General features: G+C 66.0%; 1 pseudogene; it reads left to right on the forward strand.

The window, feature by feature from the left end:
• The first annotated feature begins 1,580 nt into the window (after nt 1-1,580).
• On the forward strand, nt 1,581-14,986 carry LOC123350493 (annotated as a pseudogene).
• The last annotated feature ends 2,986 nt before the right edge of the window (nt 14,987-17,972 follow it).

Genomic DNA, 17,972 nt, shown 5'->3' on the forward strand with positions numbered 1-17,972 from the left:
AGGAGGGATGGATGGACGGGGTGTATGGGGAAGGAGGGATGGATGGATGGGATGGATGGGAAGGAGGGATGGATGGACGGGTTGTATGGGGAAGGAGGGATGGATGGATGGGATGGATGGGAAGGAGGGATGGATGGACGAGGTGTGTGGGGAAGGAGGGATGGATGGACGAGGTGTATGGGGAAGGAGGGATGGATGGATGGGATGGATGGGAAGGAGGGATGGATGGACGGGGTGTATGGGGAAGGAGGGATGGATGGACGGGGTGTGTGGGGAAGGAGGGATGGATGGACGGGGTGTATGGAAGGAGGGATGGATGGACGGGGTGTATGGGAAGGAGGGATGGATGGATGGGGTGTGTGGGAAGGAGGGATGGATGGATGGATGGATGGGAAGGAGGGATGGATGGATGGGGTGTGTGGGAAGGAGGGATGGATGGATGGATGGATGGGAAGGAGGGATGGATGGATGGGGTGTGTGGGAAGGAGGGATGGATGGATGGGATGGATGGGAAGGAGGGATGGATGGACGGGGTGTGTGGGAAGGAGGGATGGATGGATGGATGGGGAAGGAGGGATGGATGGATGGGGTGTGTGGGGAAGGAGGGATGGATGGATGGGGTGTGTGGGAAGGAGGGATGGATGGACGGGGTGTATGGGAAGGAGGGATGGATGGATGGGGTGTGTGGGAAGGAGGGATGGATGGATGGGATGGATGGGAAGGAGGGATGGATGGACGGGGTGTATGGGAAGGAGGGATGGATGGATGGGGTGTGTGGGAAGGAGGGATGGATGGATGGGGTGTGTGGGGAAGGAGGGATGGATGGACGGGGTGTGTGGGGAAGGAGGGATGGATGGACGGGGTGTATGGGGAAGGAGGGATGGAGGGAAGGGATTGATGGGAAGGAGGGATGGATGGACGGGGTGTGTGGGGAAGGAGGGATGGATGGACGGGGTGTATGGAAGGAGGGATGGATGGACGGGGTGTATGGGAAGGAGGGATGGATGGATGGGGTGTGTGGGAAGGAGGGATGGATGGATGGATGGATGGATGGGAAGGAGGGATGGATGGACGGGGTGTGTGGGAAGGAGGGATGGATGGACGGGGTGTGTGGTAAGGAGGGATGGATGGACGGGGTGTGTGGGGAAGGAGGGATGGATGGATGGGATGGATGGGAAGGAGGGATGGATGGATGGGATGGATGGGAAGGAGGGATGGATGGATGGGGTGTGTGGGAAGGAGGGATGGATGGAAGGATGGATGGGAAGGAGGGATGGATGGATGGGGTGTGTGGGAAGGAGGGATGGATGGATGGGATGGATGGGAAGGAGGGATGGATGGACGGGGTGTGTGGGGAAGGAGGGATGGATGGATGGGATGGATGGGAAGGAGGGATGGATGGACGGGGTGTATGGGGAAGGAGGGATGGATGGATGGGATGGATGGGAAGGAGGGATGGATGGATGGGGTGTGTGGGAAGGAGGGATGGATGGGATGGATGGGAAGGAGGGATGGATGGACGGGGTGTGTGGGAAGGAGGGATGGATGGATGGATGGGGAAGGAGGGATGGGTAGATCGACCCAAGGGTCACAGACAGGCAGAGTGTCTCTGGTGCAGTTTTCCTTCAGGGGCCCTGGTGGGAAGTCAGCTGAGCTCCTGGTGCGACGCTGCAGCCAGAAGCGCGACCCCCATCCTGGGCTGCACAAACAGGGGAATCTCCCGCCGGAGCAGAGAGGATATTTTCCTCCCCGTGTCTGGCCCTGGTGCGACCGCTGCTGGGACCCGGCGTCCAGTTCTGGTGCCCACAACTCCAGAAGGGGGTTGACCAATGGGAGAGGGGTCGGAGAAGAGCCGCGAGAACGATCGAAGGGTTAGAAAACCTGCCTTGGAGAGACAGACTCTCGGAGCTCGGCCTGTCGAGCTGAGCAAAGGGCCGGCTCGGGGGTGGCTTGGGCTCTGTCGGTAAGTAGCTGCCCGGGGAAGAAATATTTAATAACGGGCTGGTGAGTCAGCGGCGGCAGGTCGAACAGGACCCAGTGGCTGGGCGGTGACGCTGGACAGACTCCGACTGGGCAGGAGATGTGCGGATCTGCTCTGGGAATTGGGATCACAATGGGTCTTGGCTCGGAATCTAGGAATTTGACACCTCGATTTCTGCTGTCGCGTTGGTTCCTTCCCCATCCCCGATGGGCGGTGCAGGGGGCCGTTCGCCCAGAGCCCACGCAGCTGTGCCAGCTCTGCCCCAGCGGTGCCCTCTGCCAGTGGCCTGGCCCAGCGGGGCCGCAGCTCTGCCCGAGTCGCTCCCCCCCCGCCCCCCGGCCCAGCAGAGTCGGGGCGGGGATGATGGGGCTTTTCTAGGTTTCAGGGCAGGGCAGGGCTGAAAACAGCCCAGGGGCCCAGCTTTCTTCCCCTCTGTCACGGAGTGGGGGGAGTCAGGGCCCTGCCCCCCCGGCTCCCTGCGATTCACCAGGACTCTCAGCCAGCCAGGAAAGCAGAAGGTTTATTTAGATGCCAGGAACACAGTCCAGGACTGGGTCTTGCAGGCACAGATAACAGGATCCCCCCTTGTTAGGTCCATCTTGGGGCCCCAGGAGCCCCACAGCCCCCAGTGGGGAATCAGAGCCCTGTGTGTCCTTCCCCAGCCAGCCCCAGTCTGCCCCCCACCCCCCAGCCCCTTTCCTGGGCCAGGAGGTCACCTGACCCCTTTGTCTCCAACACCTCCAGCCGGCACCTTTGCAGGGAGGGGCCCCGGCCATCAGTTGCCAGGAGACAGAGTGTCGGCATTTAGGTGCACTGGCCTTTTGCTTTGCTAGATACTTAAGAACTGCACTGGGGACACTGAGGCACCAACCCAGCATTCCCAGCCCCCAGTGAGAACAGTCCCCCCTCGTCACACCCTCCGGTGCTGGGGGAGCTGCGGGGGGAGTCCGGGGCCAGCCCTGCTTCTCTCTCCATGTGCCGGGGGCAGGACCCTGGGGGCTGGTGGGTGCAACCGCCTCTGGAGCTGCGCACATGCCGTGGGGTGTGGGGGGCAAGCACGGCCCAGATCCCCACAGCTATGCCGGTGCCAACCCCCTTGGAGGCTCTGCGCCCAGGCCCGAGCCACAGAGACCCTGGGGCTGGAACGGGCAATTTAACCCCAGTTTGGGGGATCCACCCCCCAGTTAGCCAGCACCATCGCTGGACGGCTGCAGGGGAGGGGGGTGGAAAACCCCCTAGCGGTGGGACAATACAGGGGTCTTGGAGACTGTAACAGATCCCCTCAGAGCTGGGGCCGATAATTGGTTAATTCCAACCCTCTGCTCTTAATTAGCACTGACTGGGGGGCAGGGGCTGGTCCATGGCAGGACTGTGACTTCTCTAGATTCAGCTTTAACGACGGAAGCGCCTGGAAAGGGTTAATTGCGGGGGGGGGGGGGTTGATCTGTCTCTGGGGTGGGGGGAGTATTTTGAGGCTGGAAAGGGTTAATTGCGGGGGGGGGGGTTGATCTGTCTCTGGGGTGGGGGGAGTATTTTGAGGCGCTGCTACACATTCAAAGGGGGAAGGATCCACAGACAAATTGACTCGTTAGCGTATCAGCCAGCACCTGGAAAAGGTGCGGCTAACGAGCACCACCTCCCCCCCCCACAGGGGAATTTATAAATAGATCAAAGGGTGCCTCCTTTCCTCTCTCCAGTGGGTCCCCCATGGGCTGCAGGTCAGGGGAGCACCTGGGACCAGCAGATGTTTTCCCTGCTTCTTTGGGGGGCTACAGATTAGAGGGGGTGACAGCGTCGGATTGGGGGCACCCAAACCTGGAGGGGTCTGGGAGGAAAGGAATGGCCAGGATTCGGGGTGGGGACTGGCTGGTGAGGGGACAGGCTGAGACTGAGGGGCAGAGTAAAGGGGATTGTGCCTGCTAGCCAGGCATCTTGCAAAGCTGTAGTTGGGTGAATCCAAGGGGGGGGGGGTCTCCATTTAAAAATGAAACAGGGAGGCTGTGTCGGGTGCTGGGACAGAGCCAGGCTAAGTCGTTCCCTCTCCTCCTTGCCCAGTTGTGGGGTGTCCCTTGGGCCCATGCTGGGGCCACGTGATGTGACGCCTCGGCCGTGACCCCGGAGCCATGCCGAGCCTGGAGAGAAGGGAGCTGGCAGAGGCTGTTGTCCGCCACCTGCGGCGCGCTGGCGTGAGGCTCAAGCACTGGAAACCCCCCCTGAGCGACTCGCCTGTAAGTGGGGGAGCAGTGGGCCCCCTCTGGCCTCCAGGCAGCTGTGGCTGGGGTGGAGCCCGTTGCCAGCCCTGCGACGTCTCCGCGCGAGTTTCATTAACAGGGGGGAGTGTTTGTGATCCGATTGTCGGGACTCCTGGGTTCCCCTCCCAGCTTGGGAGGAGGGAGTGAGGCCTAGTAGTTGGAACCGGAGGGGTGGGGGAGCCAGGACTCCTGGGTTCCATTCCCAGCTCTGGTTGGCAAAGTAGGGGGCACCTTTATGCCTCAGTTTCCCCACCTGCCATGGAAATTGGGGGGGGGGGGCTTTTGCGAAGCTCTTCGCCAAGCTGCCCCCCCCCGAACCAGCCTTGGGGCGTCCTGGGAGCAGAGCGCTGGGGGAGCCCCCCCGTAACCAGGTCACACTGGCAGCAGTTCCCTTGTTGTGGGCGCCGAGTGCGTGAAACCGGATGCGCCGCTTGCACTTCAAAGCAGCAGCAGCTTCTGTGACCCTGTTTCTCCCCCTGTAAGCCCTGCCCCGCTGCCTAGGCCCACAGGCATGGAGCTCCCCCCTTGATGCCCCCGGGGGAGAGGCCTTTGAGAGCTCTGCCCTGGGGGCCACACGGGCTTTCCCCAGAGAGGGCAGATATTGGGGGGGGGGGGAATGAGGGGGCCCCCTTTTATCTTCAGCTCTGTGGTGAGGTTTCACTGTGGGGTATTGGGATGAACCAAGCTGCCTTCTGCTGACTCCAATCAGACCTGCTGCTCTGTGTCTCATACGCCCTCTACTGCCCGCAGCTAGGGGGGAGTCGTCTTTAGGCCCGGGGCAATGGGTCAGCTGGCAGGGAGGCTGCCTGCTCTTGGCCACAGCTCTTCCACGCTGGCCGCACGGGCACTGACCCCATCCTCTGCCCTCCAGTCTGATGCCCAGAGGCCGCGGTGATGGGCACCAGGGGGAGGGGCCTAAGCCGGACAGCTCAGAGCAGCGGCCCAGTGCCAAGTCCCGTCTCTTCTCTCTCCTCTCTCAGCACCAGGAGAAATCGCCCCTGGCGGCGCCCGCCGGCCCGTTCGGGACCCCGCTGCAGGCGCTGCCCCTGTCGGAGAGCGTGGAGGGAGTCCCGCGGTGAGTGGGGGGGGCGAAGGGGGAGCTCGCACCAGCCGGCACCGGGATTGGATCCGGATCTTAGGAAATGCGCCTCCAATAACTTCATGGCTGGGCTGGAGGGAGGAGGGGCTAGAGACCCCCCCCCCGCCCAGCTCGCAATGGCCCCGCCCCTGCGTTCAGTAGCCCTGGCCCCACCTCATTTGAAGCGTCAGGGGCAGCTACACAGACCCCCCCCCCTTGGGGGCGACGCCCCTCCCAGGAGCAGAGCCGTGGGGGGGTCCAGCCCCTTGCTCACAGAGACCCCCGCTGTGGGGGTGTCGGTAGAGAGGCCCCATGGAGCAGTGGGTTTCAGAGAGGGGTAAATGGGGCAGTCCCTTCCCCCCAGGGCAATTGTCTCAGGCTCTCGGCAGACTCAGGCCGACGTGCTGGGGGGCGCTGACCCAGAGAGGTTCGGCCCCAAGACCCCCAAAGGGTTAAGGGGGGAGGGGCTGATGCGGACTGAGAACCACCCCCCACACACACTGCTGCCTCCTTAGCGCCCCCCCTCCCCCGGGTCTGCCCCCAGGTTCCTGGTGCAGATCTGCGAGGCCCTGCGGCGGCATCTGCACACGGAGGGGCTGTTCCGGAAATCCGGCTCCGTGACCCGCGTCAAGGCCTTAAAGGTACGTGGCCCCCTCCCTGCTCAGGGGCAGGCTCCCCCCCACCCCCGCTCAGCCGTGATAACGAACCTCCTCCCCCACCCCGTCGCAGGCTGACTCGGCACGTACGTCTCGGCCGGCAAGCAGGCCCTGGCGTGTGGCTGATGGTGGTTAGTGATTGTGCTCCAGGCAGGGCGAGATCCGGCGCCTGTGTGTGTGTGTGGGGGGGGATGGGAGCCCTCCCCATGAACACTGCACCCCTGGAGTGTGAGGAGGCGCTCGGGGCCGGCAGCAGTAGTAGGCTGTTCAGCTCGGTCTGGGCCAGATGCAGGAGGATGCGCTTGGAAAGCATGTTGAACTTGCAGTGGATGGGATGATCATCCCCCGTGTACCCCTGATACAGACATGCACCCTGCTCTAACCACTAGGCACCACTCCCCTCACAGAGCTGCAGAGAGAACCCAGGAGTCCTGGCTCTCAGCCCCCCTGCTCTAACCACTAGACCCCACTCCCCTCTGAGAACTGCAGAGAGAACCCCGGAGTCCTGGCTTCCCCCTCCCACCACACACACAAGTCAACCTCTCCCTTCTTCAGTTTCACTTCCAAAGCTCCCTTCTCTCCCAGTGCCTGCTCTCGGGGGAGGAGGGAACACTGGGGATTGGGGGGACTTTTTGGGAGGCTGGGGGCCAGCAGCATCCCTGTGCCCCGGGTTTCCTGCTGCCACAGGCTGATGAAATCCAAGGGATGTTGCCACAGACCCAGGCTGGAGTCTTGGGTAGCGCCCCTGCTCCAAGCCTGTCCCCCTCCCACAGCTTGGTGGGGATCTGGGGTCTTTGCTCAGCCCCTCCCTTGGCCTCCAGGGGGCAGGCAGGAGAGAGCATGGGGAGCCAAAGGGGAACCCACCCTCATGCTCCAGGGCTGGAGGGGTCAGGCAGGGGGATCTGGTCCATGCCCAGTGAGGCCTGGCTGGCTGATCCACGGGCTTCAGCGGGGAGCGGGTGAGAGAACGGGCCGGGCCGGGCTCTGCAGCTGAGCCTTCTGCCTGTCCCTAGCGCCCATCAGCCCTGGAATGACGCAGGCCAGGTGGGTGGGGAAACTGAGGCACGGGGTGGGGCGTGAGTCCCCTGGGGTGTTGGTGGCAGATCTGCCCCCCCTGTCGTTCCAGGCCCAGCTGGAGGCCGGGGAGAGGTGCCTGGACTCGGCTGCCCCCTGCGACCTGGCCGCGCTGCTCAAGCAATTCCTGCGGCACCTGCCCGAGCCCCTGATCCCGGCCGAGCTGCAGGACCCCTTGTGCCGCGCCCAGCAGCACCCAGCCGAGGGCGAGCGCGGCCCCCTCACCCTGCTGCTGAGCTGCCTGCTGCCCCGCCACAGCGCCCGCGCCCTCCGCTACTTCTGCACCTTCCTGCGCGATGTGGCAGCCAGGTGGGTGTGCGCCGGTGCCCCTCACTCCCGACCCACAGCCCCTGCTACCCCGGCCCTGGGCTCCCCCAGCTCTGCTGGTGCCCCTCACTCCCGACCCACAGCCCCTGCTACCCCGGCCCTGGGCTCCCCCAGCTCTGCCGGTGCCCCTCACTCCCGACCCGCAGCCCCTGCTACCCCGGCCCTGGGCCTCTCCAGAGACTGCTCTCCCTGCTGGGCTGTGCAGTGATATTCAGATGGGGCTGAGCCTGGAGGCACTTGGGACCCGGCTGGGTTTGAACGCCCAGCGACATGGGTCTGCTTCTGGCCAAGCCCTCGCGTCCGGCTCAGCTCACCTCCCCCCTCCCCCGCAGGTGCCAGGAGAACAAGATGGACGAGGCCAACCTGGCCGTGATCTTCGCCCCCAACCTCTTCCCCAGCTGTGCGCTGAGTGACGTGCCGGGCACCGAGCGGCGGCTGCTGCTCCAGGCGGGTGCTGTGCAGGCCCTGATCAGCCACGCGCCCCACATCGGTGTGTGCACGGCCGACCCTTCTGAGCGTCTGTGTCCTATGCCCTGTACTGCTAATGGGGATTCCCCCAGAGCCCTGGACTGGCTCAGTGTCCTGGGGGAAGCTGTGAAATCGTTTCAGTCCCTGCTGAAATGTCTCTAGCGCTTTGCATCCAGACGTATCTTGCAAGCAGTTTACACAGGTCAATGCAGCCACCTCTGGGGAGGGGCACGGGGGCTGTTTATGGAGGGCCCCCTCACCCGATGCTGGGATGCAGCCACCTCTGGGGTGGGACGCGGGGGCTGCTGACTGGCAGCAGGACGCTGCTCTGGGACAGGCAGCGAAGGAGGCTGCATCCCAGTGTCAGTGCAGGGGGTGACCAGAGGAGGCAGCAGCTCAGGACACTGGGGTCAGGGCCTCCCAGCTGTGTCCTATCCCAGAATCCCCTGCTCTGCTGACTGCCCCATGTCCAGTGGGCTGGTCTGACCCCCGCAGCGTGGCAGGGTGCTGGGGCTGCTGGGGGCTCTGCCCCCCTGCTATGCTGGTCCCCCCCCCATGCTTTAGAGGCTGGGTGGCAGCAAAGAGGCACCTGACGGATGGGAGTGTCCGGGGGCTGCAGGCAGGTGGCTCTGGGGTGACAGGAAGGGGATTCTTAGGGTGTCTTGGCTCTAACCCCCCCTGTGTCTCCCCTCTAGGCAGAGTCCCCCAGTTCCTCCTGGACAAACTCCCAGCTCCTGCCCCTGAGCCAGACAGCGGCCGCCAGAGCCCGGCAGGGCCGGGGGATGCCGGAGACGGGCTGGCGGAGCGGAGCCAGAGACTTCGCCGGAGGAGCGTTGGTGGTGAGCGTTGCTGGGGACAGGCAGAGAACCCAGGAGTCCTGGTGCCCGGTCCCCTGTTCTGACCACTAGTCCCCACTCCCCTGCCAGAGATGGGGCGAGAACCCAGGAGTCCTGACACCCTACCCATGGAACAAGCCCCCTGCCCTGTCACTATGCCCCACCCCCCAAGGGGTGTTCAGGAAGCTTCCCCGGGGGTGGGGGGGGTTTGGCCCTAGTGGGCGGGGATGTGATAGGGGGACGCTATGGGGTTAAATCTGCCGTTTTCCGTCTTGCAGACATTGTGAACGGGGCCCTGACCAAACTGCGAGTGGGGCGTGGCGCTGTGGGGCCGGGAGTGGGTGAGTGCAGGGCTGCTGGGCGGGAGCATGGGGGTGGGGGCTGGCTCGAGGGGGGCAGCTGGGTACCGTGGGGCTTGGATGAGTATAAGGCGACTCGCAACCCCCCAGCTCCCCCCCACATATATTGGGTGTCCCCAGATCCTCATCTGAGCAGCTGTGGAAAGGGCTCTGGGCATCCTAAAGTGCTTTACGCTGCGTGCGTAGAGACCCTTTGCCTGGCACTGGGATGCGGCCACCTCTGGGGTGGGGCGCGGGGGCTGGTTCACAGCCATGCAGCAGGTTAGGACTGAAACAAAGAGCAACTCTGGGCCTGAGGGGGTGGCTACGAAAAGCCACGCTGGGTTCGCACCTTGTCTGAGCAATGGCACCTCCTGCAACGCTGGCCCCCGGGGGCTATCGGCCACCTCTGCTGGCCAGGGGAGAGCGCCCCCTGCTGCCCCCCGCTCTGCTCCTTGCAGCACAGCGCCCCCTAGTGCTGCCCTGGGGCAATGGGGCAGGCCCTGACCGCCAGGGGAGAGCGCCCCCTGCTGCCCCCGCCCTGCTCCTTGCAGCACAGCGCCCCCTAGTGCTGCCCTGGGGCAATGGGGCAGGCCCTGACCGCCAGGGGAGAGTCCCCTGCTGCCCCCCTGCTCCTTGCAGCACAGCGCCCCCTAGCACGCCCTGGGGCAATGGGGCAGGCCCTGACCGCCAGGGGAGAGCGCCCCCTGCTGCCCCCGCCCTGCTCCTTGCAGCACAGCGCCCCCTAGTGCCGCCCTGGGGCAATGGGGCAGGCCCTGACCGCCAGGGGAGAGTCCCCTGCTGCCCCCCTGCTCCTTGCAGCACAGCGCCCCCTAGCGCTGCCCTGGGGCAATGGGGCAGGCCCTGACTGCCAGGGGAGAGCGCCCCCTGCTGCCCCAGCCCTGCTCCTTGCAGCACAGCGCCCCCTAGCGCTGCCCTGGGGCAATGGGGCAGGCCCTGACTGCCAGGGGAGAGTCCCCTGCTGCCCCAGCCCTGCTCCTTGCAGCACAGCGCCCCCTAGCGCTGCCCTGGGGCAATGGGGCAGGCCCTGACTGCCAGGGGAGAGTCCCCTGCTGCCCCAGCCCTGCTCCTTGCAGCACAGCGCCCCCTAGCGCTGCCCTGGGGCAATGGGGCAGGCCCTGACTGCCAGGGGAGAGCGCCCCTGCTGCCCCAGCCCTGCTCCTTGCAGCACAGCGCCCCCTAGCGCTGCCCTGGGGCAATGGGGCAGGCCCTGACTGCCAGGGGAGAGCGCCCCCTGCTGCCCCAGCCCTGCTCCTTGCAGCACAGCGCCCCCTAGTGCCCCCCTGGGGCAGTGGGGCAGGCCCTGACTGCCGGGGAGAGCGCCCCCTGCTGCCCCAGCCCTGCTCCTTGCAGCACAGCGCCCCCTAGTGCCGCCCTGGGGCAGTGGGGCAGGCCCTGACTGCCAGGGGAGAGCCCCCTGCTGCCCCCCGCTCCTTGCAGCACAGCGCCCCCTGGGGCAGTGGGGCAGGCCCTGACTGCCGGGGAGAGCGCCCCCCGCTGCCTCCACAGGGTCTCTTCCATGCAGCGATGGGGTGCATGAGTGGGGGGGGGTGCCCTGCTGGGTCGGGGAGAGCCCAGGGCAAACATAGGGGACCTCCCCCAGCCTGTGTGGACTCCAGCCCCCCTCCTCTCCCTAGACTCCCCGAGCGGCTCCAGCCTGGTGCCCCAGACGACCCCCTGCAGCGCCAAGCGCAAGGCCTTGGAGGAGCTGGCCCGGGAGGCGCAGCTGGGCACCAAGAAATGGTAGGCGGCTCCGTGCCGTTCCCCTGGGGGGCCCCGGGGAGCTCAGAGCGGGGGGGAGTTTGGGGTCGGACGGGGGGGCACCGGGGAGCTCAGAGGGGGGGGCGTTTGCGGTTGGATGGGGGGCACCAGGGAGCTCAGAGCGGGGGGAGTTTGGGGTCGGACGGGGGGGGCACCGGGGAGCTCGGAGCGGGGGGAGTTTGGGGTCGGACGGGGGGGGCACCGGGGAGAACGGAGCGGGGGGAGTTTGGGGTCGGATGGGGGGTGCACCGGGGAGCTCGGAGCGGGGGGAGTTTGGGGTCGGACGGGGGAGCACCGGGGAGCTCGGAGCGGGGGGAGTTTGGGGTCGGACGGGGGGGGCACCGGGGAGCTCGGAGCGGGGGGCGTTTGGGGTCGGACGGGGGGGGCACCGGGGAGCTCGGAGCGGCGGGCGTGTGGGGTCGGACCGGGGGGGAACCGGGGAGCTCGGAGCGGCGGGCGGTTGGGGTCGGACGGGGGGCGCACCGGGGAGCTCGGAGCGGGGGGCGTTTGGGGTCGGACGGGGGGGCACCGGGGAGCTCGGAGCGGGGGGCGTTTGGGGTCGGACGGGGGGGGCACCGGGGAGCTCGGAGCGGGGGGCGTTTGGGGTCGGACGGGGGGGGCACCGGGGAGTGTGGTGTGGATGCAGACGGGTGATGCCAGATGGGGGGAGGAGCCAAGCTTTGGGGGGCACCCACTTTCCCGGGCGCGTCCTCCAATGCACGCTGGGAACTCCGGGGGGCGAGCCGGTTCCGGCCCCCGCTAACGCTGCCCACACCTGCCCCTTGCAGGAGACCCGCCGTGGGGCTGGCTGGCTCGGATCTGTCCACGGACGAGGCCGGGGACCCTTGGACCAGCCCCCGGAAGATGGTACGGCCGGGGGGGCCGACTGCACCGTGGGGTGGTAGGATAAGAGGGGTGGTGGAAAGAGAACCCAGGAGTCCTGGCTCCCAGCCCCTGCTGCTCTAGCCACTAGAACCCACTCCCCTTCCAGAGCTGAGAAGAGAACCCAGGAGTCCTGGCTTCCAGCCCCCCCCTGCTGTAATCACACCCCTCTCACCTATCTCTTCCCCCCGTAATAGACAAGCATCTATTCTCGCCCCCAAACACCAGCCCCCCACCTCTTGGCTGATCCCTCTGTCTCCCCTCCCCCAGCTCCTGCCAACCTCCCCGATGTCTTCACCGACAGCCCCCCAGAGCTGCCCCCCACCGCAGGGACTCCGCCCCCCAGTGTCGGCCTGCACCGAAGGAAAAGCAGCTGCAAGAGGCGTCCTCAGAGGTAAGGGGGGGGGGGTCTCCCCACTGGTAACTGCACCATGTTGGGATGCCTGCTCCTGCCCCACAGGTGTATCCCGGGGCAATGGCTGGAAATGCTGGTTCCTGAGCTGGGGACCTCTGTGGGGCCGGGTGCTGCTCAGACCCCCCTACTGAGACTCGGGCTGCTCATTGTGCCTGGCACTGCAGACATTCCCCCCCCCGCAACAGCTGGGGAAACTGAGGCCCAGGAGATGGGGGGGGGGGTTGCCCAAGGCGTCCCCCAGGGAGGTGGTGGCAGAGTCTGGAATTGAACCTTGATCTCCTGGGTCCCAGCGCAATGCCTGACACACAAACCCCACCCCGGGGTGTGTGTGTGTAATCGGCTCATCCCTGCTCAGTTCGCGGGCAGCATTCGAGGCCCGGTGGACGTCTCTGGCGGTGCCTTGGGCAGAGCCTGGCTCTGGGGTCTCCCCTGGAGCCGGCTTGGTGCCGTGCCTGGGCAGCTCTCCTGACGCCGAGCTTCTTCCTGTCCAGGAAGCTCCCCGCCCGATCCCCCCACGGCTCCCCAGCCCCATTCGAGCGGCAGGACGCGGGGCGCAAATCCTTGCGCATCTTCGCCCGTAGCGGGAAGGAGCTGGTGAGTAACTCCAGACGCACGGGCCCCTCTTTGGCCTAGAGGTGAATCCCCGTTAGCAGTATAGGGCCTAAGATGCGTGACGCTGCAGCGCAGGGTCCACCCAGCAGGGGGCAGTAGTGATCGTGGCAGTGCAGCCCCCCCAGGCCTACCAGCAGGGGGCAGCAGTTCCACACACCTGGGCCAGCTCATTAGCAATGCCATAGCTTGGGTTGTGGAAAAGAACTTGGGCATCCGGGGCTGGGGTGGGGGTGGGGGGAGTTTAAAGGGACACGGGGGAGAACCCAGTGTCCCCGCGCTGCTTGAAAGGGGCCGGCCTCCTAGTGCCACGTGTCAGCTTGCTCCCGGGGGTCGGGTCAGACCTCGGAGGCCTCCCCTGGCACCTAGTCGCAGGCCCCTCCAGGCGCTTTCTAGCCCACGGAGCAAAGCCGCAGCCCTTCTCCCTTTCTCCCCCCTGCAGCCTCCCCCGGACCTCGCCAAGCGGGACGCCAAGGCCCCCGAACCCAGCGGCTGGCACCTGCTGAAGAGGGTGGTGGCAGATGGCCTGGAGGGGCACCGAGCCCCACAGAGCTGGGTCCCGCTGCCCTTGTGCAGGCCCACGGAGCCGGATGATGGTACAGCCCATGCCCTACAAAGCCCCCCCCCATCTTCTAGGGGTGCGGGGGGTAGATAAAGGGAGTGGGGTTTGGATCAGAGCTGGGGGAGGCACGACCCAGACACCATGGTGATGGGCTTGGGTGGGAGCAGCAGGGGGTTCCTCTGTTCTCCCCAGAGGGACCCCCATCAGCATCCTCGGCTGGCACCCGTCCTGCCTGCCCCACCATTGACCCGGCTTCCCCTTCCCAGTCTGTGGGGCGGGAGGGTTGCACCCCGTAACCCCAGACCGCCCCTCCCCACTGCAGCAGCCGCGCTGCATCTCGGCCCAATGGCGAAATAGCTTCCCGGCCCTGTCGTCTGTGTTGTAATCGGCTGGTTTCAACAGAGCCGGGCGGGGCGGGGCGGGGTGGGCGGGGGGTTAGTGGTTGCTGGACCTGCAGGCTCATCTTCACCCTGCCCCCGTCCCAGGGCCAGAGAGCCTCGGCGCGCCGTGGGTCTGTTCGCACGATGCCGCCACGGCCGCCGGGTCGAAGATCCCAACCGCGTAGAGATCAGGGTTTGCCCATATCCAGCCCTGTCAGCGCATTAGCTGCTGTGCCTCACCCCAGCGGTGGCTGCATCTCCGTGCCGGGTGAGGGGTCCCTGTGTAACCAGCCCCTGCACCCCACCCCACCCCAGCGGTGGCTGCATCTCCGTGCCGGGTGAGGGATCCCTCACAAACAATCCTCGTGCCCTGCCCCACAGCGAGGGAACCCGGTACAAACAGCTGCCACGCTGCGCCCCCGAGGTGGCTGCATCTCACTGCTGTGTCTGATGCCGCCTCCCATGACGCGGGTGGGCCGTGACGGGGCCATGTCTGTGTTCCAGGGACACGTGCTGTCGAAGACCCCGCTGCCGGGCAGAGCAAGCGAGACCCCGTGCCCGCTGCGGGATCCGCGGATGCCGGCAAGAAGCCGTGCACCGCGGAGCTGGACCTGGAGGCCTGGTTCGGAAGCCGCACTGGGGTCCCCTGCAGGCAGCAGCGGGCCCTGCGCAGGTCCCTGAGCTGGCCGGAGGGCCTGTCGGGGGCAGAGGGCAGCGTCAACGACCCCCCAGGAGCAGCCGGGGCGGGGAGCTCCCCATCCCGCCCTGGAGGAGGTGAGACAGAGCCGCTGGATGACGCGCCGGGGAGCCGACCTGGCCTGGAGCCGCTGGGCCCCCGCATGCTGTGTGTCACGCTGGCCCCGGGCGGTGCTGTGCCCGGCTGCCTGGGGGCTGGGGGGGGTGGCCCGGAGGAGGAGCCGGCTCCTGGCTCTCTTGCCCAGCGTCGGCCCGGCCCCGCCGGTGCCCCCAAGCGCCAGGTGAAGCGACTGACCCTGGCCTTCCCACGCTCCCCCGCCCAGCCCGCCGGAGCCGGAGCCGGCACCCCCAAGCGGGCAGCCCGGGGCCGGCGCTTCGGGCGCTCGCTCAGCCATGAGAGCGCCCTGCCCCTGCCCGGCGGGGCCGGGGGCCAGGCCCAGGCCTCGGGGCGGGGCGACCCTGCCCTGCAGCCCCCCAAGAGTCCACTGAGCTACTTCCGGGCCTGTGGGCGGCAGATCTTGGTGGGCCACAAGCACCTCACCCTGGCCTTCGCGGGGCTGCGGGGCCGGAGGGAGCCCACCGCCAGCCCCCGGGACATGGCCCCCGCCGGCCCCTCCTGCGACCCCCAGATCTCCCCTGCTGGCTACTAAACTCACCGCCAGCCGGGACTCCCTGGATCTGTCGGGGGGGGGGGGGCACAGTCTGTCTGCTTGGGCTGGTGCCCTCCCTTGATGTGCCGCATTCCCCTCCCTTCCAGGGAGCAAACTGGGGCCGGAAGTTTGGAATCCCCTGGGCTGTGGCTGAGCGCTCCCCTCGCCCTCCGGGTGACCCAAACCGGGTGGGGCTGACGGCCGGGCACCCCTGGGCACCGCGGCTGCCTCCCCTTAGCAGCCGTGTCCTCGCCTGGTCCTGGCAGGCAGAATTCTGTGCATTTCGTCCCTCGGCCGGCACTTCCCAAGCTGCTCTGCACCCTCGCTCGCTGGCCTCTGGGAACTGGCTCGTCCTGGGTTCAAATGCCCGGCAGAGAAATCGGCCTCGGGTTTTTTTTACCCTGTAATCTCCTGGTACCAGCTCCTCGCGCCTGGGTTTCTGCTGCCGGCTCTTTCACGCCTTGGGCTGCAGTTCCTGCGTTTCGCTGTGGGGTGGAGGGAGGGGGGGTGAGAGCACACTGCTTGTTTCTGGAGACGGGCCCTGATACCTATACAAAGTGTAGGGACTGTGGTGTCTTTTTCCCGAGCCGGGGGCGGGCGGGGTCTCCCCTCTAGTCACACTCAATACTTCCGAAAGCCAGAAGGCCCATGGGCTCGATGTTTCTTTCCTTTCAAATGTTTAAATTTCTTCCAGAATAAAAGGTTTTTAAAAAACTTGTTTCCCCCTTTTTCCACCCAAAGAAGTGGTGGGGTCGGCCCAGATTGTGGCTCCCCCGGGGTGTTTGCCGCTGGGTTTCCTGCACAGGGTGGGATCTCGCTGCTGCTGGATTGAGGGGGCTGGGATTGGGGGGGGGGAATTGTTTGATTTTTGTAACCGAGGGGAGGCTGGATTTTTACAGGACAGGGGACGTGGATGGACAGAGCTGTGCCACCGGCAGTGAGATTAGGGCTCCTGGGAGATCTGCACGCACCTGAAACTTCAACCAAACCCGCTGGCCTCCTTAATGTACCGTGAGCCGGGCCCCCCAGCGCTCCGAGCCCCTGAGGGGGTGAGGAATTAACCCCCCTCCCTGGGTATAGATGAGGAAACTGAGGCAAAGCAACTTCCCCGACTGCCCAGTTCCCCTTCTGGGGCTGAAACCCAGGAGCTTAGAGCAGGGGGCTGGGCACCAGGACTCCTGGGTTCCAGTCCCAGCTCCAGAAGGGGAACTGGGCCTTAGGGGGAAGTGGGGGTGGGGGATGAGCTGGGAAAAGATTCCAGGAGTCCTGCCTCCCTGCCCACCCCCACTAGACCCCCCCCTCCCAAAGCTGGGGGAGAAGCCAGGGGTCTTTGGTCTCTTGCCCCTTGAATGTGGGGAGAGGTGTGGAGCTGTAGGGCGGGGGTGGGGCCCCCCATCTCATCCAGTCCCAGGGTTGGCCCCAGGGCCGGGCCGGTGGGGTCCATCTTGGGCTGTCCCGCTGGAGCCCGGTGGCTCTGGGGTCTGGCTGTGCCCTGAGATCTCTGCAGCAGACAGCTGCCTGGGCGCGTTACCCAGCTGCCCCTGCTCCTAGCATGCTGGGGCTGGCCATGTTCCCCCCCCCCCACCCCCGTGGGGGGGAGAGGGGGTGTCTCTCCCTGCCCCATGGCCAGGACCCAGGGCAGCTTTGCAGCAAGCCACGAAAAAGCCCCATGACCTGGGTTGTACTAAAGGGCTATTGGGGGGGGGGGGGTGCACCATAAATCCAGCTTTGCACTATCCCATCTTCCTGCCCCAGCGCTGGGAGAGGAATGGGCCTAGGGGGCGGCCTTGATCCCAGCTGGGCGGGGCTGTGTTTCTGGGCAGCGCCTGGCATGCGGGGGCCCTGATCCCAGCTGGGGGGGTGTTTCTGGGCAGCGCCTGGCATGCGGGGGCCCTGATCCCAGCTGGGGGGGTGTTTCTGGGCAGCGCCTGGCATGCGGGGGCCCTGATCCCAGCTGGGGGGGGTCGCCCTGTGTCTTCCTGCCAGGCATGCTGATGGGCAGCCCAGAGCTGGGGGCCAGGATGGATTTATTTGATTTTGGCTGCTGATCTGCAGCATCACCCAATTAGCACCCGGTGCCCCACGACTGTCCTTGGCTCCCTTCTCCTAGGCTGCTAATTAACGACCCAGCCTGATGGATTCCACCCCGGGCGCCCTCTAGCGACCTGCCCTGCAGAGCAACCTGCATCGCCCGGGCAGGAACCGGAGGCCGGCTCTGTATTCAGGCCCCCGTTTTCATAGCTGTGAGGGGCACCTGCCAGCCCCCTGGGACCCGGTTCAACGCTGAGTGTGGTGTGAGCGTATTTCCCCCCCCCCCCCCGTGACTTTTCTCTGATGTTGCAATGTGAAGACAATATTTTTGTATTATTTCGGGCTCACTCTCCGTATTACTGGAGCCCCAGGGTGCCAGGCCCTGTACAAACAGAACAAAACTCCGCTCCCCTTCCCTGAGCCCTTCCGGTTGTCGCCGCCGCCGCCAGGGGCCAAGAGCTGGGTGCGTGTGGCCAGCTGGGAAACTGAGGCAAGGCTGAATGGCAGGTCTGCCTCTCCAGCGTGTGGCAAAAAGCAACCCAGCCGGGGGCGCTGAGCAGGGGTGGGATCTGTTCCCAGACGCCCTTCTCTGCTGCATCATCGTGTTGTGCCTCAGGTTCCACATCTACGCACAGAACAGCCTCAGGCTGGAGCCTGATTTTTAGCAGAATTTCTCTCTCTACGCCTGCTACTCCGGCCGCCCCTGGACTGGCATCAAGGGACGTGCGTGTGTTTCCCTTTCCCGGGTGGGAAGAAGCCCTTGTCATTGATCCCCAGGGCGGGGGTGCTGGGACAGCCCCTAGGAGGACCCCTTCCATCTGTCAGCCCCCCTCTGGGTCACTGGGGTCAGCCCCTCGGTTTCAGCGCCTCCAGCCCCCCTGCGTCCTGCCGTGAGCTCCCCTCAGAGCCGCACCCCCAGCACCTCTGGGCCGGCGGTGTGAAAACGGAGGAGCCG

Source organism: Mauremys mutica, chromosome 15, assembly GCF_020497125.1.
Source record: "Mauremys mutica isolate MM-2020 ecotype Southern chromosome 15, ASM2049712v1, whole genome shotgun sequence".
Classification (NCBI taxonomy): domain Eukaryota; kingdom Metazoa; phylum Chordata; order Testudines; family Geoemydidae; genus Mauremys; species Mauremys mutica.